Below are 23,125 nucleotides of genomic sequence, written 5' to 3' on the forward strand. Positions count from 1 at the left end.
ATCTTTCCATTTGAATCCCCTTGTTATGAGTGGAATTGTTTCCCACTCAATTTGGATGTTGATAACCCTAACACACAGAATGTGACTATTTTGGTATAAGGTCTCTTAAGAGGAAACTAAATTATAGTAATGCTGGTCTAATACATTGTATTTATAAGAAATGAAGGAAGAGGACCATAGAGCGGGATTGACATATCAGAAGACCATAGAGAGGGGTTGCCATATCAGAAGGCAATAGCCCTATATAAGCCATGGAAAGGGAAAGAAAGGAACCAACCCCACTGGCACAATGGTACAGTATTTCTAGCCTCCACAATGTAAGAAAATGCAGGTTTTTTAGTGGGCATGCCACCCAGTATATAGAGCCTTGTTACATCAGTCCTAACCAAGCAATATTCACTTTAGTATAACCCTGTTCTTAATTCTCTCCTTTACTGCTCAGTTTTATGGTCTGACAAAACAATCATACCCTTCTTAACCACTTTATTGTCTCCCTATTAAATATTCTAATCTTGCCGCATCAAGACTCCTAACCTGGCTATATGAACTTTAGTATTACAAGGAAAATTCATTTCAGATCTCATGGCTATCATGTCAACAACATGCAAATGAGAGGATTTGTCTGTCTGCCTATCTATCATCTGTTTGTCTGTCTATCTATCTATCTATCTATCTATCTATCTATCTATCTCTATAGTTTCACTATACATCACAGACTATGCCAAAACACATTATGTAGCATAAGCTAACTCTACTTGAAAAATATTTTTGACCACACTGCTAAACACATTTAAGGAAATGACCTTTATGAATCTTTGCAAGATCATCTCATTTCCAGAATTTCTCTATTTACTTTCCTCTTCTCTGAGAAGGCTCCCACCTTGTTGGTCTTCAGATTTCTAATCTCCTCTGAATTTTCAGCCAGTGACTTATCTTTCTTCTAAACTGGAATGAATGAAAAGAAGATCTGCATGATCTTTCTTCCACCAAGCCTATGTGCTTTCCTGCTTTTTTTCCAGCATAGTCTTTATCTTGTCATGAGTAAGGATGAGTCATATGCATGGACTCTTTAAATTGATGTGTCTGCGTGTCTTCTGATTGCTTACTTGAGAAAATGGGTCCCACAGTTGCTCTCCACACATTTCCCCATCCTAACCGTAGGACTATTCCTATCAGCATACCTTATACACTAAGATTTACTAGAATAGGCTGTGCGTGCTGCAGTTAATTACCTCCAGTCTTTGTGTACACTACAAAGATTCTATTCTTGCTCACATATCAGATGCATACTGGGTAACTAGGTTAGTTCTCCTGGATTTTTGTGGTTAAACATCTTCCAGTGAAAGTGGCATATACATAGTTGAAGAAAATAGAAAAGCAATATATATTTTAAAAAGAAAATCTGCTTTACAGAAAAATATTTAAAAGTATAATACATTTTAACAGTACTATCTATTATGTGAGAGCTCCTCCCATTGGTAAATAAGGATGATGTCACTTGCCAGTAATCCTAGCACTCCGGAGGCTAAGGCAGAGGATCTCAAATTCAAGGTCAGCCTGGGCTACATGGTAGGACTTGAAGAGAAGGTAAAATGAAGTAAAATAAAATGCAAAATATAAGATTGTGTTCTCCTTCTCATGCCATTGACACAGTTACTCCTGAGTTTTTTCTCTTATATTACATGTATTTGTACTGTGTGCTCCCTGACCCCCACGTGTTTTCATCACAGTACAGGAAGCTTGTCTTGGGAGGAGTAAAGGTGCTTTATTCAATAAATGCACACTAGGTGCAGAGGGAATGTTTGTTGTCAAGTGTTTCTGTCCAACTCAACAGATTCTGACATAAAATCTGAATTCATGAATGAAATGAAATAGAGCTGTTGTCCATTTTTGTCAAGGTTGAGACAAGTGAATGTGCTTTAGTTCGCACATAACTTTCTGTGGTTTTTGAGAGACATTTACATCATTCCCACCCAAGTTTTAGTTTTAATAACCTACCTGCATATGTACAAATATATCCTTTAAGATGAACAGAGTTGGTATAAAACATGACATGTGGTTGTCATTTGTTATATAATAAACTCTGGGGCTCTGAGTTTTTGTTTATTTAGTCTGTGATTGTCTGTGGGTCTGTTTCTGCCATCGGCTGTCTATTGTCATGTAGAGCTGCTTCCGAGCTATGGCTCTGTGGTACACTGAGCAAAGAAGAAAATGAATGAGGTGAGCGCTTCTCATCCTCCCTCAGACCAGCTGAGATATCCTCATGGAGGCTGGGCAGGATTCCAAGAAAGACAGTGGGACAGTGGGAAAGACATGGATCTGACCCAGTTTTGTCTTACTCTTTTTGGCTAGGCAAGGTACGATGTCAGCCTACGTTCAAGGAGCAAGGAAATCAGTTTCAACTCTAGATGACAAAAACTAGAGAGTCAAGGGTAAGTGGACCCAGACAAAGAATGATTTATGGCCATTTTGTAATCTACCGTATAGCATGTGGATTTGAACAGTGCTACTCAGGGGTCTGCAAATGTATTTCTTCACCTGGTACCAGCCAGTGTAGAGAGCACGAGGCAGAAGTAAGTCAGGATTTCTCTCTACATATCCTTTGTTTGCCCACCTCAGTTGTCACTGTTAAATTCAGAGTTAGAAGAAAATAGTCATTCACTTAAAAGGAAAAAAAAAAACCTTCCATTTCTAAGCTCATTTATTTTTGAGTAGAAAGGGCTTTTTTTTTTTTTTGAAAGAGGAAGTGTGTTGATTGCATCAAGAAGGACCAGCATCTTATCCCCATGGTAACAGCATCTTGAATTCTCCAAGTGTTCACCACCTGGCGCTCGAGGCCCAATAGCCAAATAGTATCACCTTCTATAATGTGACCGAAAGAATCTACGTACACAGCACTGAAGAACAAAGGCTGGCAGGTGTTCTTTGCTCTTGAATCAGAATTATTCCCTATGGATTCGTAGGAATATAGTTACATTGCTAAAAGAACCATAACTATACTAATACTTGGACAATTCTGCTATTACAAACATCATAGAAACAGACTACATTTTCATGTTCTTAAATACACCTCTATCCCAAGGTTTATGTACTCATGTGAAAACATACAGGACTGTGTGTGTGTACACACACAGGCAAATGGGTGTGTGTATGTACAAATAATCGTGGAATTCTGAAAGTAAACACAAATGACAGCAGCTGTGATAAACCTCTAAGCAATTGCTGGAATATTTGACAGCCCCTGATTTGCTATCATTGTTTAAAGAAGCTGCACAGGAAATACAGTGTGTGTTCATTAGACATGTCTGTGTATGGTGCTATTCACCTGGGAACTGTTCAAACCTCCAAACCTTTGTTAAGTCAGAGTCACCGGGGCCTTTAAAAAAATTCAGAAATCAGATTCAAATCAAGCTACATCTCCACAAGGTGGTTGGATGCACAGAAGCAACAGATTTAATATCTGTCTGTATCTATAGCTACTGTTCAGCTGCACAGGAGCCATGAGAGAAGAACAAATCCTTGATCACTGTGGTGGCTGAATGACTGTGTCGTTGCTGAAAGCAATTTTCTATTGTAAAACCCAGAGTAATAGAATTCGGAAAGGTGGATGCCTAGGGAGTTGGAGATGGATGTGTGTGGGATGTTTGTGAATGAATCGCTGGGCAAAATTGGAGGTGTTCTTCAGATTAGAAACAGGAAACTGGGAGGTTGATTGGAAAGGCAGACATGAGCTTGAAAACAGATCTTCTGGGACCCAGGGCTGTGCTCCATAGAGACCGAGAAGTTTCCAGGATGATGTCATCCTCCTAGAGGGGATACAGAGAGTGGGTGACCAGTGTCCTGACTTAAGCACAAGTCAGCAGGCATGAGGACTACAGAAGTTGGTACAGGCAACCACACTTTAAGGTCCAGAAAGCGATGTACAATGCACTCTAGAAGTCCCTGGGGGTTCACAGGAGAAGTAGAGAGGCCAAAGTGGAGAGCTGTAGGATTCGGTTTTTAAAGAAAACGTTGCTCATAGGTAATCTTCTGTTCTCTAACTTGGCCAGTAGGGCTCTAAGACTGAAGATTTGCAGAGAAAAACTGAGTGGAAGAAAGAAGCAGGAAACTCATTGTTCTTCCCATGATGCCTCACGGTTACTTGACAACTGGGTTTAGTTCTCTTAGGAAAGGTAACTCAAGCCAACAAAAATTCTCTGAGAACACACTCATCATCCACCTCAGGGAGTCATACAAACTTTTATCTTGTGTATATCCTTACTTCCCAGAATCACTCGATCATGAAAATAAATATATGATTATTTTATTTTTTGAGATTATGAAATAATTACACCACCCCCCTCCTTTTTTTCCATCCAAATCCTCTCCTTTAGCCTCATTCCTTCACCCTTTTAAATTTATGGTCTTTAAAAAATGTTGTTACAGGCTGGGCGGTGGTGGCGCACACCTTTAACCCCAGCACTCAGGAGGCAGAGCCAGGCGGATCTCTGTGAGTTCGAGGCCAGCCTGGTCTACAGAGTGAGATCCAGGACAGGTACCAAAACTACACAGAAAGACCCTGTCTCAAAAAAACCAAAAAAAAGTTGTTACAGACAAATATATGTATATATACACCTATGTGTATATATATTCCTAAATGCATAAGTATAGCTTGCTCAGTCTGTAGAATGTTTGTTTTCAGGGATGAGCATTTGGTATTGGATAACCAATTAGTGTAGTCTTCCCTGGGGAAGACTATTTCTTCTGCTTTGAGCATGCCTTAGTTGCCTGGAGTTCTTTGTGTAGGATTGAGGCCTCATGGCCTTTCCTCCACTCACTCTGACTTGTCTATTGGTGGCTGAAGCTACATGCATGAAGTCTCACCAATATGGCCGCCTAAACATGACCTGAACAAGGATGACACTGATAGACACACTAACATGATGACTGTGTCTATAAGTAGTTAATTCTGCAGCCACAGTGTTAAACCGTAGAAGGCTGCAAATTTGAAATTCTGGTAGTGACATCTGACTTGAACTGTCACAAAACTACAAATAAATTTATCCCTTCAGTGCTAGATGCATTTACTAAATGGATGCACTTGTCAAAGAATTACCCATATGTTTTATACTTAAAAATTTGCATAGGTGAACATATAACTCTACCTTTGGAATGGAAGCTTAGATTATGATTCCTTTATTGGGAAAAACTAACTTAATCATTGGGCTTCTGTTTCCCATCATATTACTAAATAATAGTGAGGTAGAAAGAAATATTCTGCACATATCTGCATTTAAACAGCATTGTCTTATCCCTGTTAATCTAACACAGCAAGGTGGAAGGAAATATTTCCATAAGGAGCATTTCAGAGGCTGCTCCTTACATTTGCTTTTCCTTGCTAGCCATTCACTCATTTTGTTTTCTGCCTTCTAGGGTTTTGGGGAGCCCCTCCCCAGTGTTGGCCTAGTCTATATTTGTATTATAGCTAATAGCTGTCATCTTATCTATTTTCAAAACTTCCCCACTGCTTTATTTTTCTTATTGTTTCTTTGTAAAATGGCTCTGACCCTGCTAAGCTGTAGGCTAAATGATAGAGGAGACACTGCAGTTCTAAGAGGTTAGGGAGCAAGTGAGATGAGCATCTGTATCTTCAAAATTGAACATTCATAGTCTCCTAAAAATCCCCACCTCACATGTTTTTAACAGTCTTTTATAGTGGCCACAAAATCATGAAGATATGGGAAAGATTTTAAAAATGGCTGTTCTAAAGTTGCCTTGCACATGTCATTTCAAAATGTATAAAGAAAGAAAATTATCACCTACTCAGCCTGGGTGTGATGTTTGTCCTTTGTCTTTTCTGTCACATTACTCTGGAGTCCTTGGCTTTTAACGCAGCCTACTTTTCCAAGATATGATCGTGTGGACTTCAGGGGCCCCGTATCTCCGATTCCCCAGAGCTCCATGTCAGGCATGGTTTCTGGATGCCTGTGATGCAGGCGAAGCTCAGAATCCCTAACTCTGAAGAGGCGGCTGATCCCTGGATGAATGACAAGATGTGCAGAGCCTTTTGGGACAGCTGAAGCAGGACGTTACTAATAAAGGACAGCCTTGCTGTGGAGGGAGAGGGAGGAAGCAGATGTGAGGGCAAGATTCAGGTGACAACCTGGACATTGGAGACACAGGACGCTGTAAGGGGAGGGAAATCAGCTGGCATTTGGCAGTCTGTGCAGTCAAGACCTGAGAGGAGGCGGTAGACATTGAGGCTTTCAAAGACTTCTGACCTCCTGCCTGCCAGCTTGGTGTTAAATTTCTTGATGGAGCAGGAGAAGAGCAGCGGCGGAAGAGGCAGATGCCAAGAGATTCCTGACCTGGCTCCCGGACAAAGGGATGCTGCCGCTGCCACCATAGGTGTAGGGGCCAGACCTGGGTAGTTGGTAGATTCAACACAAAGGGCTAAGTGCCCCAGTTTGAACTGCTTCATTGTGCTGGGGTGGCTCTTTGCAGACAGTAGAAATTGTACAGCAATAAAAAGGACAATATTGTGAAATTTAGTGTTTTTGGATCGAGGTTTTCGCTTGGCATTTGGAAACATTTAGTGGGCTTTGTCCTGTCCAAGAAGCATTATAATCCTTTGTACTAAGATTGATGATACATTTACAAAAAAGGATTCCCAGTAATATAGTCATATTTTCAATTCCAAAAAAAGACGTCTTGGGATTCAATTACAGACCTCCCCCCCTCCTCCCGTCTCTGCGCAGTGACTTTTTCAGGTCCTAAATTTTGACCCAGAATAGTATCAATCCTTGGGGCAAAGACTCACTGATTGTATTGGCAGACAGTCGTGCTGCCTATATCACCAAAATCCACTAGATGTCGCTGTTACTCAGGGCTTTGTGTTAGGGACGCGACCGGCCCTTTTGTGCCAAGGGGAAAATCAACTTCAGGAGAGGTGGATAGTGCTGTCTGTGTGGATTTAAATAAGACCTCTTCACCTGGCATTTTTTTTTTAAATCGAAAAACAGATACTCTGTATGTCGTGGTATTTGGTTGCTATTTCCCTTTCTGTTTTTGAGCAGAAGCGACTGAATTAAATGTCTTTCATCCCACTAAGGCTGCTCACCTTTTATCCTTTCTCATTCTTAATTGTCCCTCACAATATTGCTTTTCAGAGGTATAATGAGGATTGTTTGTTAGAAAATTAAAAAAAAAAGTGTAGTTTTGGTGCTATATATGGACTCCAAATGTTTCTCTCCCGATCTCTTCCAAACCCTAGAGAACTTCAAAATGTTGTTTCTAATTTCTTTAGGGAAAATGATGTAACGCTAACTTTAACCAGCAAAGGATTCTCAGATTCATGCTCCAGCCTGGAGGACAATGCTGCTGTGCATGTCATATTGTTAAAATGCCCGTGTTTGACACGCTCACTTGCTTTTCCTCTTGAATGTCTGTTTTCTCTGATTAACTATTGAAAGCAAGTATGTACTAAAGTTTTAGTAATTTTCTTGAAATTAAAACAATGAAATGCATTTAATCAAAAAATGCTTCTTGAAAAATAATCATAAGATTTAAGTGAAATTACTATACTACACTGTTATAATCAGTAATAAGGAATGGCAAAGTTATTGCCTTAAAATTAAAAGTATCTTATAGAACATGTACTAACAAGTGAATCAGGGGGCCAGTGAGATGGATCGTTGGGTCAAGGCACTCACTGCCAGACCTGGGGACCTGAATTCTACTTCTGGAGTCCACATGGTCGAAGGAGGCATCAACTTCTGCAAGTTATCTTCTGACTTCACACACTGTGGCACATGCATGCTTACACACACACACGCACACACACACACACATATACATACAATAAAATACTTTAAAAATCAAATTAAGGCCTTAATTGAGTGGGTGGTGCAAAACCATTCATGCGTTCTTTTGAGCTTCGTATCTAAATACTTCTCATTTGTGTATTTAGCTGTTGGCTGTCTCCAACAGAGCCAGCTGACCTCCAGACTAGGACTATGCCAATCTGCTTTCCTTCGAGCTATGACACTGCAGGATTTAGAACTACTGAGCCCAGTGATTCTAGTCCCCTAGTGCCAGCATTGACTATGGGCTCATGCCAATTTGCTCCGACTCACATGGAGATAATGGGTTCCAAGGCAAAGTTGCCACAGATATTAAGAATATTTGGGGGTCTCTGATTCATCTCCTCTCTTGCCCCCTCTCTTGCCCCATCTCCTTTTTTCTTCATTTTCTTTGTTTTCCTTTGTCTTCCTTCAGTTCCTTCCTTTCTAGTTCCTTCGCTCTTTGTCTGCCTGCCTGTTCCGTGCTTGCCGGATGTGTGGCAGTTCAGTTGGTGGTAGACTTCCATATAGCCCCGCTTGTATCCCTTTGCAGCCCTTGATAACAAATGGCCGCCAACTGCAGATGCTCCCTCTCCAAGATGTCAGAAGTGTGAAGACCCCCAAGTTTCAGGGCCGTGTTCCCTCTATTTGTCCCCGAAGGACCTCATTCTTTGTGGGACCCAGATTCTGGAGCCCTCTTCCTGGCATTCGTTTGCTCACCATTTCCTCCTTCAAAACCAGCACTGGAGCATTCCCAAAGGTCTTTCTTGTTGAGAACATGACACCATCTTCTGCCTTCCATGTCACGTTTCCCTCTGCCTATCTCTTGGGATGCTTGATCATACTTCCGATCCATTCAGATAACTTAGGTTAACATCTCTTCAAGATCCTTCATCTAGACACACCTATAAAGTCCCCTTGGTCATGGAAGTTCACATTAAAAGTTCCAAGTAATAGATCTTGGATATATTTTCGGGGGTCAATTTTCAATCTTCTTCAGTTTTGCCCTTGGGTCTATACTGAACCTCTCTAAATTTCAATTTTCTTTCTAAATAGTGTTTCTCTAGGACTTGAGACAGAGATTGTAAAGTGCTTAGCACAGTGCCTGGCGAAGAGTGGGGGCACTTTAGACTAAAATAATTTAAGTGCTAATAAATACTGTCTATGATGAAGCCCAATTGTTGTAAAGGGCATCTCATTCTTCATCTCCCATTAACCTTTATGGTATTGCAGTAGACTCTCCATTCTTTACCAAGCTCTGTTCAAGGTCAGCGGTCTTCTAAGCTGGTCAGTTCACAGACCAGTTCTAGGCCTTTCTTTCAGAAGTGATGACTCCCTTTCCTACTCTCTTTAGAGCCGCCCTCCCTGCCTTGCTTCTGCTCTGCCACACTCTCGGGTTTCCTTTCTAGCTCAGAGTATATGCCCCTTGCTTCCTTAGGCTTCTTTCAGTGTTTTTTTTTTTTTTTTTTTTTTTTAACTCTGGAATACCTGGAATATTTGATAGACAGCAAGTTGTTTGAGTGACATGGATAAGTAAGGTGGAGAGCTGGGCCATGTTTTATAGTGATCTGAAGGTCTTGCATTCAAGGATTTGGGTAGTGATCTCAAGCAGGATGAGAGACTGGGGAAGTTTTGCACTGGTGTGCTGGATATGGGTCCCAGTTTGGGATGCTATAACAAAGTATGATGCATACTCTATTTATCTTATAAATGACAGGAGATTGTTTCTTACATGTCTGGGAGCTGGGTTCTGAGATCAGGGTGCTGGTGTGGTTAGTGCTGGTAAGTCTTCTTTCATTGGTTGACTTTTTTGGAGCCACACATAATAGGAAAAGGCTGAGAAGGCTCTCAGAGATTGCTTAATAAAGGTACCAATTCCAGTCCATGAATCTACCCTCTTGACTGCTAACCACCTCCCCAGGGCTCTATCTCCTAATTTTATCACTCTGATGGTTACAAATTCAATACACAAATTCTGGTGTCTCAGTCCATTATAGTGGTGGAAGGTCTGGGCTCTTTGCTGTCTACACCTGAAAGCTCTACACCTGATAACTTCTTCCTTCCTGCACTCTGCTGAGTCCCTGAGCCCACATGCTTTCTGATAGTTCTGGGCCTGGAGAATGATGGGATTGCGAGGATGACAGGGGCTCAGCTTTATTTTCTGTGTTTAGTAATGATATGTGGTGCTCTTCTTGTTGGGAAAACCTGACTGACTGGAGATGTGATTCAGGCACTGTCAAAGTGCACACTTTGTGCCATGAGTCCCAGCTGTGGCTCATATTAAGACAGAAAGGAAGGTTTTCAGCTTTACCTTGGTCTTCTTATCAAGTGATCATGTAAGCAGAGGCCCAAGTATCCTCCCAAGAACCTACACACAGCAGCAGTTCAAGGCAGTATTGACAAACAGTCAGTGTTCAAAATAGAAATAGCGACTAGGGGAAGGAGGATGGTGGACTTGTCACTGGGTATTGTGACCACTTAAGGGACCAGATGTCTTCTTGTCTCCTCTCAGTGCCAATGAAGTTTAGATGGAGTTCCAAAGACTACCAGTCCCTTCCTCCCTTTAAATAATTCTACTTGCAGTAAGTAGCATTGTGTGACTGCAAAAGGGGTGACATTTAAATAAGATATAAGATAACTTTGACCCCAAGTGAAGACATGTTGTAAGAGTGAGTGGAGAGGTCTGTGAAGAGCTTGTGTATGGTGAAGGGGAACATTTGATAGGAATTATCCGAATCATTGAGGAAAATGGTATGGTAATTCAGGTGTAATTTTCAATGGAAAAAGGGTTTAATCAAACCTATAAAAATATTAATATTATTATCATGTTGATTGTATACTTTTATTGTCATGTTGATCCCTATGATAGGACTTTGAGTTATATATTTCTCTCCATTCTGCAGATGGGTAAGATAAGACGTTATGAAGTTAGATGATATGGTCAAGGACAAAGGTAATCTGATGCAGATTAGATTGAGGCCTGCAGGACTGTGAATTTGTACCAAGGCAATGCTGCAGATTGCCCAATATGAAGTTGCTTTCATGGCAGAGGTCTTTCAGTTCCTCCCAATTAAACAAATGTTAATGATGCTACAATGCCACATATACTAAACCACCTGGAGCTTCAAAGGGCAGACAGAAGCACATAAAAAACTAATTAGCTAATTCCAAAGGTGTCAATAATGACCCCATTTTGAAGTTCTATTAAGGTCATAGAAAAATTCAATTCCTCTATAAGAAATTTACATTACAGAATATGACTTACCCTGTGTTATCTATCTGCCCTACCACCTAAATTGTACACTATAGAGATAGGAGCAAAAAAGGAGGCTTGGGCATAGTGGCCACCCAGTTGTAATTCTAGCACTCAGAAGGCAGAATGGTTAACATAAGTTCAAGGACAGAGCAATTTATAAAAGTGTGGCAAACTCTAAAGAGGGGGGCAACAGTGCTGATCCTATTTGATCTCTTAAGTTAATCATCTCATCTGGAGCTAATAGGGAGCTAATAATTCTATTAGGCTATTCAAGAGCTAATACATGAGTAGTTTGAGCATGCCATTAAGGGCAAGGGTCTCTCGTGGTGGCTTTAGTGATGCTTGTGTAAGCCAATGCATCATTTTTTTTTTTTTCTAAATGCTGTAAATGATGTGGCCTCTCCTTGTTTAAAATTTCTGGGACTTACATCACTGTATTTTCCTGGTAAGTGGGTGGGGTATCTCAGCTTCTGGAAAACTCAGATACTGGCAAATGAGCATAACCCATAACTCTCTAGGGAGTTTGAATTTCATTCAGTAAGGAGGACTTACTATTTTGGTGCAGGAGCATATTACATTCTCTCATGTTTGTCTCTCAGCATGACTCAAAGGACTCCCTCCATCCCCTAGAAGGTGAAGATGCGGGTGGTGGATGGAAGTCTCCAAGAGCACAGAGTGATACGCTTGTCTTAGGAGAAAGGGAGGCTGATCTGCCTTGCCTTCAAATCCCTTAGTGAGCTGTTAATCCTGATTGTCAACTTTATGGATTTTGAATCAACTAAGAGAAAAGTTTGGGCATGCTTGGGAGATCATTTCCAGGAAGGATTAACTGGGGGGACAAGACCCTTCCCTAGATGAGGTGTCATCTTTTTGAGGCAGGCTAGATAGAAAGAGGTCTGGGGGAATGCAGGGCTGCTTCGGTTTGCCCGCCTTTGCTGCTTGCTGGTGAGCGTACCTGTTGTGTTGCTGCTGTTCCTGCTCCAATACTTTGTTACCATAGAAACCCATCTTCTTGGGCTGTGCAATGTGATAGAAGACCAGTGTTCTCTTCGGGATACCTTTAGGCCTTCAGTGCCAGATTAGGACTGTTGAGGCCTCTGGTTTAATAGACCAAGAATTCTTACCCTCTCTGTACAAAAAACCATTATTGGACTATTCTGCTCACATGGTGTAACCCAATCTGGTAGATCCGTTTTCATGATATCTATTCATGCTAAAGGAGCTATTTCTCCAGAGAATCTTTCCTAACACCAAGGGGTGAACCCTGCTGATAAAGTGATGTTGAATATGCTGCACAGCAATGGTGGAGCCATTATTTTCCCACATGACATGCCCTGCAGGGCCTCTGGAGAGACCATGAAGGGGAGTGAAAACAAAGGCCAAAAGAATGTTAATATTTTAACTAGTATAGACTTATAAGCAGGTTTAGAAGTTTAAACAAGTATAAGTAGTCCTCAAATTTCAAACACAGAGGGCAAAACACACTAAATCTATAATATTTTATGGATCAAGTCAGTCACGGCCATAGTTTCTCCATTGTTTTATAAACTGGGTTGAATCAGACACTCCTCTGCCACTCCCAGAGATGGCACCAGTGTTCTGGCACCAGAGGAATGCATTTGGTCTAAGCTTTTCTTCTTTCCACACAGATTTCTTTGCTGCCATACTTACTGTTTGGCCTTGGCCTTTGGCCTTTTCCTAATCATTGTTTTCAGAAGTGCAGGTGTTACCGTCTAGTATTTGGCTACAACGCTCTCTGCTGAGGGACTGGGGATCTCTTGCAGGACTTCCTTCCATTAGTTTGTATCCTTCCAGGCAGAGGATGTTGGGATTGTCTCCCATGCTGTTCTTGCTGGACAAGGCATGTCTCTGGTGATTGTTGGAGTCTTCATCAGCTATACAAACAAGCCTGGTTATATCTTGTCTTTTCAGAGCCACCACCCACAAAGAGAAGATGTTTTTCTTTTCTCTCTGAATCCAGTATGTTTCTGAGGGTTCTATTATGATCTCCCATTGAGGAGTTGATTAAGCCATATTTAGGTTATATACTCAAGAACTAGCAAGTAGTGACAGGCTCTTCAAGGCTGGTTAAGAAGCATTGACAAGGTAACCAAAGTGGAAGGAAAGCCTGGCATCTTTGCCTTCATCTGTGGTTTCCTTTGCTTACAGTCACTTGCTTATCTGTGCACATAGGTGTGTTAATCTGTCCCTCCACTCCCACTTAAGGTTAAAGGAACAGTCATTGTCCTAAACCTGCAGTCAATCACCTTGTATTTCAGGAGTGGCCAGCCCTAGCAGGCAAGACAGATGTTACACCCGAAGCAGGACCTTTGTAGGAAACAGATTGGTCCCCTTAGATGATAGCATAATAGTTCTTGATGACTTAGAGGGCCTGAGCTGAGACTATGATGGTGGGATCCACCTTGACCAGGACTGCTTCCATAATCATCCCTCTTGTCCCCCACCCCAGCCCTTCTTCCATCTAAACCTAAAGCTTATGTCAGTACCCCAAAGATAAACTTGGGTTCACCATACATATAGTGTATGTATGCCTCGCTTCCAGAATGTGCTATTTAAATCTCCCTTCTCTCCTGTTCACTGATACCCTTCATTTAAGTAGGCAAGCTTATTTACTGAGCCTAGTCTCACTCTTGAGCATTCATGGTAATCTTCCTTATTATTGCTGCACTTTCTAGCCACACCTTGTTCTTGACCTTCAGAGTATGTTTTCAGTGATGACAACACTCTATAGCTCATAGCCTTTCATTCCAAATTAACTGCTAATTCCCCCAAACCAAAATGTACAACATCTTTGTTTTTTCTTTATGGACGTACTCTTTAGCATCAAATCCAGTGACAGGTACTTGATAGCACCTGAAGAAATGTTACAATAATCAATGCATAAGCACTGTACAGTCTTATGTAGTGGCATGGATGAAAGACAAGTGTAGGTCAGACTTGCCTGAATTAGACATTTCACTCTTATGTGACTGGACTACAGTGCTTGTTTCTGTACTCAGGCTTTTCTTGGGTTAATTGTGGGTTGTAATAGTAAGAAATGCACAGGAGTGGTTTCAATGATAAAATATGTTGCAGGTAACACTATATGTATACATCACTGGCACAAAGCAAGGACTATAAATTCCTGATGATCAGTGGAGAGGAGGTATTTGGGTACTACTGTCCATGTGGGCAAAGGGAAGGTGAGTGATACAGTGGTGAGGGATGTTGGCAAGGATGTGGGCACCTTGAGAGAGGGCAGCAGCAGAGTATGTGGAAGCCCAGAGACTGTACTCAAGCAGCTGAGGGGATGGGGGCAGTACTTAAATCAAAGAGACAGACAGAGAAAAGGAGAAATCTGTATTCTGCCTGAGCCTGAGGCTCTCGGAGTGTGTGTGGGGTGGGGGGGTGATGTTAATGACAGAGGACTCATTGTATGGTTTTGCTTTGGCTTGCAGGGGTCTTTCATTGGCAGGGAGCAAGCTGCTCTTGGTTTTGGCAGGGATTCATGAAACTGATATTTTGGAATTTGTTCTTCCCCTTGAAAAATCCCTGATTAGCCATCATGAGAGGAGAAATGTGCAGGCAGGCTTGCAGACCTGTGGTTTGCAAATTGCTTATAATTCTCATATTACTGTCTGCCATCCAAATACCTTTGCCTGACAGGATCAGAGCCACACTCGTCCTTTTACATTCAATTTTAATTTACGTGAAATAACGCCTCTCCTGCTCCACTCTGTCCAGTTCCATTCTTCTTCCTCTTTTCAGTTTTTCCTCCTCACTTCAAAGTCATTTCTTTCAGTAATGTCACCTGGTGTCTCCCATGTGACCTTTGCATGTGTCAGAAATGCATTATCTTCATCTCAGGTTAATGTCTTCTGTGGGACCCTTCTGAGGGACAGAATTCAGGTAAAAAAAAAAGTACGCTATTTAATGGATGATTTAATATATGTTAACAATTACTTTAGCTGACTTTTTTTTTTTTTACTTTTAACACTTACCTTTAGAAATCCAGGGAAGACAAGAAAACCTACAACTCCATCTTTTTTCTTCCCTTTCTCCCTCTAGATCCCTACTTTTCCTTCCCTCTCTCTGACCCATGAATTTATAAGAAACCTGTAATGTGAAAAAGATAGACTTTGAGGGGTATTGTTTTGTCTATTTTCTGCACCTTTGGTCAGTAGATTTATAATTCTCTTAATAAAAACAGTTGCCAGGATTTGGGGATGTAGCTCAGAGGATCCTGGACTGGGATGAACGTTAGCATCAGATTATTTCTGCCACCTAAGGTGAATTCTCAGTACATAACTTTAGGCGTGGGACTGCACTTGCTTTTTGAGTTTACCAATTATGTACTTAGTGGCTACCACTTTAAGAGTCTGAATACTACCTTAGATAAATCATGTACTTGCTCTAATTTGGTAATTCTTTATGCTCTTACATTCTTGCACCGAAGCTACACATTTTATTATAATTTATTGCCTACACAATCATTCTGCTTTGGAAGGTGGAATCTCCGAGTGCTTTTTGTTCTGGGAAACTGGGTCAGCTTTGCTTCTCCTTTCAACCCTCACCTCTTACTACTGGCCACTCCTTCTACAATGTCATATCCTGAATACTTCAGAGAGAGACTTTAGTTTGTTAATTCATTTTTCCCAAAGACATGATGGCTACTATCTTCCTACTTTTTCACCACATCCGCTTTAGAAAAAACACTAATTATTTTTTTCTGTGACTGCTGAAACTGGGTTCATGTGAAAATGGGTTATGGTAGTGAGATCATTTTCTCTCCTAAAATGTAATTCCATAGGTGATCTCAGTAGAACATAAAAAAGTCTCATGAGTTTGGTTGCTTCCACAGTAGGTGTCTGACTTTTACCCCAGATATTTCTGAGTGCTTTACATGTTAGCAGGTTCTTAGTAAATATTTTTGATGTTATCAATTGTCTGATCTTCACTTTTATCCAAGCTCTTGGAAGATTTACATAGAGATCTGAAATTGACATTTACAGGGTGATATGCATCTCATAGTTTCTAAGGTGGTGGTATCCTAGCTGGCAACGTTGACATCTGTGTGGATGGAGCCAGACAACACTGTAGTTCCATCAGTATCTCTTTCCCTGCTGCATAAAAATCCAGTTTTTGTGTCTTGGCTGACAATCCTTTCTTCAATTATACAGAAAAAGCATTGCTTCTTCCTTTCAAGGACACATGCTTTGCTGCACTGTTGGAAGTTTGGTGACAATTATTAATTTACTTTTCAATTTTCTGCATTACAGACTCTACTTCAGTTCACTAAAACTGGTTGTAACTTTGTTTCTTATTTCATGTGTTCTGTGGATGAGATCCATTTCAGCAGAAATGCTCATAAGATAACAAGATTTCATGTTATTGGCATCTCACTGCTTCTGTGAAAAGGAATCACACAGCAAAGCCAGAAATCTTCAACATTTGAGCAGCAAAGGGGACCCTGGAGAGAAGCCAGGTGGAGAGTGGTGGTGATTATTGCCTCTATGGATTCGTTGACTATTCACTTAAAACCTTTAAACAAGTATTTATGAGTTGCCTGCTATCAATCAAGCTTTATTCCTGGGACTTCAGTTTTTCTTCATCACTGCTTAATTTTTTTAAAAAAGGAGATATTATTTTTTATTTTAAAAAGGAGATTTTATAATTTAAGGATGTGTTTGCCTTACTGGGACCATGCTGGTTGCACAACAACTCATTATAGTTAGAATGGACCACAGTTGTTGCTAATAAAAAGGGTGAGATGCCAGTTGGCACTTCAGTAGGGGACTAGTGTCACAGCCATAGGACATTAGCTGTAATGCCATTTCTTTTTGACCTTCCAGTTTGTTGGTGACCAGTCTCATATTGGCACTGTAGCTAGAGTTTTCCTGTGTCCCAGCCTGTTGGTGGTCAGGACAAATCTCTCTCATCCACCAGTCCTGCAGCTGCTTTGAACCAAGTAAACACACAGAGGCTTGTATTACTTATGAACTGTATGGCCATTTGCTCAAGCTTATTACTGACTAGCTCTTACACTTAAATTAACCCATAATTCTTATTTATGTTTAGCCACGTGGCTTGATGCCTTTTCCCAGTTCTGCCTTCACATCTTGCTTCCTCTGTGTCTGGCTGGCGACTCCTGACTCAGCCTTCTTGTTCCCAGAATTCTCTTTTCTGCTTATCCCACCTTTACTTCCTGCCTAGCTACTGGCCAATAAGCACTTTATTTATTAACCAACCAGAGCAACACATTCACAGCATACAGAACATCCCACAGCAGGCATTTGTTCTTATTCATTCTCAAACATGCTGATTTGGACCTGATGCTCTCTCTGCTTGCCTGTTCATGGCTTCCTGACTCTGTGAGCTATTTCCTTCACTCCCAACTCCACGTGAATCTGAAGACAAATTCAAACCTAATGCCCACTTGTGGCTGTCTGTTCTTGTTAGAAATGTTTGAAACCTGATCCATGATACTTATATTTATCTTCCACAAGCAGATTATTATTTCAGAACAATACACATCACTTGAAACACATTCTGTAGACAGATGTATAGCAATGTTAAGTTCTAGGAGCAGAATTATCAGCACACATCAAAGTTGTAGATGACTTGCATGGTAGATGTTGGTACTCATACATATTCAGGACTATGTTAGATTGAGGAAACGTATCCTCTCAGTCTTTTGGTATTGAGGGAATCTAATAATTAATTTGTTTCTGAATAGAGACACTTCCAATTCACTAGAATATTGTCTAAGAGCTAATGTTTTCTGCAATATTATGTTGCAGAATATGTAGTCATCCACATTTAGCTCTGTTAGATGGCCATTTCCTCTGTGGACCTCTGTATCCTCCTCTTTTTTTAAATGAAGGGAACACACTGACATATATATGAGAATGAAATAAGTAAGCTAAATCCAGATGTGTGTGATGACCCTAGCACAAGTCCACATCTCCAACTGGCAGAATAACATAGAAACCACCAGAATTTTAAATTCCAGTGAGGCCAAATCATGCTTTTTGAACTCTAGTGTTCAAAAGAGTCACACAAGACTTTGTAAAAATGCAGTTCTAAATTAATGGGGATTGAGTAGGGCCTACAATTCTGCACTGTTAAGAGATTTACAACTGATTCAGGCCTTAAAGGGCAGAGGACTATTTGTTAAATTTAGGCCCCACTCTACCTCTTAATGTGGACATAGTATTTCCCTAGCCCATTCATCCCTGCCTTTCCAGACTTATGTACAAATGCAGCCTGCCTGCAAGATTCTATTCTTCTATCCTATCTCCATTCCCTATAGATCCTGACTCTTGGTGGGGATCCTGATCATCCTAATTTTCCCCAAAGCCCCTCTTAGTCTTTCTTTCTGGCCCATCACCATCTCCTTTTAGCTTTTCTTTCTAGTCCATCATCATTTCTTCCTGCCAGTATCTGACAGGCAGAAGCATTCTCCTCTAGGGTTGCTCTAGCCTAGGAACCAGAGAAGGCAATAGCAAACAAAGACACCAACACTCACTCAAGTCAAGACCAAATGTAGACACCAAGAAATACTTCAGTCTCATGTAAACTTAAAAGCTCACTACTGAATGACAAACGTCTCAAGACAAAAATCAATAAGGAAATTGAAAACTCTTTAGAATAGAATGCAAATCAAAACACAACATACCCAAACACAGAACAAAATGAAGGTGATTATAAGAGGCAAGTTAATAGCACAAATTGGCTACATAAAAAATTGGAGAGACCTCATATTAGTAGCTTAGTGACATGTCTGAAAGCTCTAGAGCAAGAAACAAGAACACCCTAAAAGATTAGATGGTAAGAAGTCATCAAACTAAAGGCTGAAATCAATGAAATAGAAAAAAATAACACAACAAATCAAGGACTAGTTGATTCTTTGAGAAACCCTTAGCCTAATTAACCAAAGATGGAGAGAGAAGATACAAATTAATAAAATTAGAGATGAAAAGAATGGCATTACAACAAGGAATCAAGGAAATTTACATAATCATAAAGACATACTTTAAAAATGTGTACTCTACCAAACCAGAAAACCAGGACACAAAATTAATAGACAAAGATCAGTAGCCTTTCCATATGCAAATGACAAACAGACTGAAAAGGAAATCAAGGTAACAGTACTGTTCATATTAGCCTCAGAAATAAATATTGTGACAGCCCTAATCAAAGTAAATAAAATAAATGGATGAATTTCTTTATATATACCACCTATCAAAGTTAAATCAAGACCAGATAAGCAATTTAAACTGATCCATAATCCCTAGTGAAATGGAATAATTCATTAAATTCTCTCTATTAAAAAAAGGCCAGAGCCAAAGAGAACCAGCACAGAGTTCTTTCATTCTTCAAAGAAGAATGAAAACCAACATTCCTCAAATTATTTTTTGAAATAGAAACTGAAGGAACATTTTATAATTCTTTTTATGATACCACTATTACCACAATACCAAAACAACCTGAAGACACAACAAAGGTTGTTATAGGCAAATATCTCTATGAATATAGATGCAATTTTTTAAACATATTACTTGCAAAGTGAATCTAAGAACAAACCCAAAAGATTACTTATCATGATCAAGAGATGCAGAAATGGTTTGACATATATAAATTGATAAATAATCTACTGCATAAACAAACTGAAAGATGGAAACCAATTGGGCTTCTCACTAGAAGCACAAAGGCCTTTGACAAAATCAAAATCCAGCATCCATTCATGAACAAAGTGCTTGATAGACTAGAGATACAAGTGACATAATTCAACATAATAAAGGTGATTTACAGCAAGCCCATAGCTACCATTAACCTAATGGAGAGAAACTCAAAAAATATCCACTAAAATCAGAAAAAAGACAAGGATGTCCACCATCTCCATATTATTTGATATGGCACTTGAAATCTTAGCTAGAGAATTAAAGTAGAGGAAGGAGATCAAAGAGATACAAATAGGAACAAAAGAAGTAAACATACTTTTATATGCAGATAGTTTGATTTTCTACATAAAAGACCCTAAAAACCCTAAAAACTCCACCAAGAAACAGCTATAGCTGATAAACACTTTCAGAAACATAGCAGGACACAAAATTAATAAAAAAAATCAGTAGGCTTTCCATATACAAATGACAAACAGACTGAAAAGGAAATCAAGGTAACAGTACTGTTCATATTAGCCTCAAAAATAAATATTGTGACAACCCTAATCAAACAAGTAAAAGACTTATATAACAAAAACTTTAAGACACTGAAGAAATTGAAGAAGATATTGGAAGATGGAAAGATCTCTCATACTCATGGATTGGGTAGTATTTTACAAAAAATGGCTATCTTACCAAATCAATCTACAGATTCAATGCAATCCCCATCAAAATTACAACACAATTCTTCACAGGAATTGAAAAAAACCTTTAACTTCCATATGGAAGTGTAGCATGAATTCTTAGAAGCCAGGTATTGGAGTGAATGCTGGAAGATCAGAGAAGCAGAACAAGCCACAGCTACCTCACCTCGCCAGTTCCTCAGCTGATCCTGTTTCCTCAGACTGGAAGCTTCTGAGTCCTTATCCAAATGAATCTCAGCTAAACTGCTTCTCAAAAGCCTGAATGCTTAACCAGCTAAAAGCTTCTAGTTTCTGGTCTTCACACCTTATATATCTTTCTGCTTTCTGCCATCACTGGATTAAAGGCGCGAGTCACCATGCTTAGCTGTATCCTTGAACACACAGAGATATACGTAGATCTCTGCCTCTGGAATGTGAGGATTAAAGGCATGTGCTACCACTGCCTAACCTCTATGTTTAATATTGTGGTTGTTCTGTTCTCTGACCCCAGATGAGTTTGTTAGCATGCACAATAGTTTGGGGAACACAATACCACCACATGGAAGCACAAAAAAGCCCAGGATAGCTAAAATAATCCTTAGTAATAAAAGAACTATGGGAAGTATCACTATCTTAGATTTCAAGTTCTATTACAGAGCTATAGTAATAAAAATAGCATGGTATTCACATAAAACAGACATGTTTATTAATGGAATTGAATTGAAGATCCATTCATAAGTCAACATACTTATGAACACCTGATTTTTGACAAAGAAGCCAAGAATCCACATTGGAGAAAAGATAGCATCTCCAATAAGTAGTTCAGGTCAAATTGAATGGCTAATGCAGAAGAATGCTAGTAGAGCTATACCCTGAACCCTGCATAAAAATCAACTCCAAATGGACTTCAATACAAGACCAGATACACTGAATCTGATAGAAGATAAAGTAGGGAATAGTCTTAAACTGACTGACACAAGAAACCATTTTATGAAAAGGACACTGGTAGCAGAGGTACTAAGAACAATTAGTAAATGGGAACTCATGAAACTGAAAAGCTTCTTCATGGATAAGGTCACCATCATTTAGACAAAGCAGCAGGCTATGGGATGGAAAATTATCTCTACCATTATATATCTGATAGAGGATCAGTATATAAAATATATAAAGAACTAAAAATCTGTTTTTTTTTTCTTTTTTTCAAGACAGGATTTCTCTGTGTAGTTTTTGGTGCCTGTCATGGATTTCACTCTATGGACCAGGCTGGCCTCAAACTCATAGAGATCCACTTGGCTCTGCCTTCCAAGTGCTGGGATTAAAGGCATGTACCACTGCAGCCCAACTAAAAATCTGAACATCAGTAAAATGAATAACCTATTTGAAATGGGGTTCAAATTTGAGCAGAGAGTTCTCAAAAGATGAAATATGAATGCTGAGAAACACCTAAGAAATATTCAACATCCTATTCATTAAGGAAATGCAAATCAAAACTACTTTGAGATTTCACCTTACACCTGTCAGAATGGCCAAGATCAATGAAACAAGTCACATCTGGTGTTGGTCAGATGTGGAGTTAGGGGAAGCACTCATCCACTGCTGGTGTGGGTGAAAACTTATATATCCACCATGGAAATCAGTATGGTGGTTTCTTAGAAGGGGTGATTGATCTACATCAAGATCCAGCTATACCGGAGCAGGCCCTCTGGATAAGTGAGACAACTGAATAGCTTGATCTGTTTGGGAGGCATCCAGGCAGTGGGACCTGGACCTGTCCTTAGTGCATGAGCTGGCTGTTTGGAACCTTGGGCTTACACAGGGACACTTGGCTCAGCCTGGAAGGAGGGGACTGGACCTGCCTGTACTGAATCCACCAGGTTTAAATGAATCCCCAGGGGAGTCTTGACCCTGGAGGAGATGGGAATGGAGGGGAGGGGCTTGGGGGAAGGTGGGGACTGGAGGGGGGAGGACAGGGGAACCCATGGCTGATGTGTAAAATTAAAACACAAATATAATAAATTAAAAAAATCCAGCTATACCATACTTAGCCATATACCTAGATAACTGTACATCCTAATACAAAGAGACCTGTTCATCCATGTTCATCATTGCTTTATTCATAATATTCAGAGATTGGAAACATCCTAGATGTCTATAAACTAACAAATTGATAATGAAATTGTGGTATATTTACACAATGGATTATTATTCAGCTGTTAGTAAAACTGAAACTTGCAGGTAAATAAATGGAACTAGAAAAATAATTGTTCTAAGTGAGGTAACTCAGATGAAAAAAGACAAATATTGTATGTTTCCCTTTACATGTGGATATTAGCTTTCAAGCCCCCAATATGTGTGCTGCAATCATTGCTACAGGTGTTAGGCATGTAATAAAGGACTAGTGAGGTAGAGAAGATCTTCCTAGGAAGGGGAAATAGAATGTATTATTATGGAGTAGCAAAGATGAAACTAGAGCAGGAAGATTAAATAGGAAGGGTGATACAGAGAATGGGGTAAGGAGGGAATATGGGAAGAGAAGGCTAACACTAAAACACATTTGAAAAAAACATGGAAACCTTCTAGTGAGAAGCTTCCTAAAATATATACATACATGAAAGGAATATAAATGGAGTCACCAAATAATAAGGGAGACAGTGTTCCAACTACATATCATATGACACCAAATAAAGCCTCCATTGCCAGCAA

The sequence above is a fragment of the Onychomys torridus genome, chromosome 12 (assembly GCF_903995425.1).
Source record: "Onychomys torridus chromosome 12, mOncTor1.1, whole genome shotgun sequence".
Taxonomy (NCBI): domain Eukaryota; kingdom Metazoa; phylum Chordata; class Mammalia; order Rodentia; family Cricetidae; genus Onychomys; species Onychomys torridus.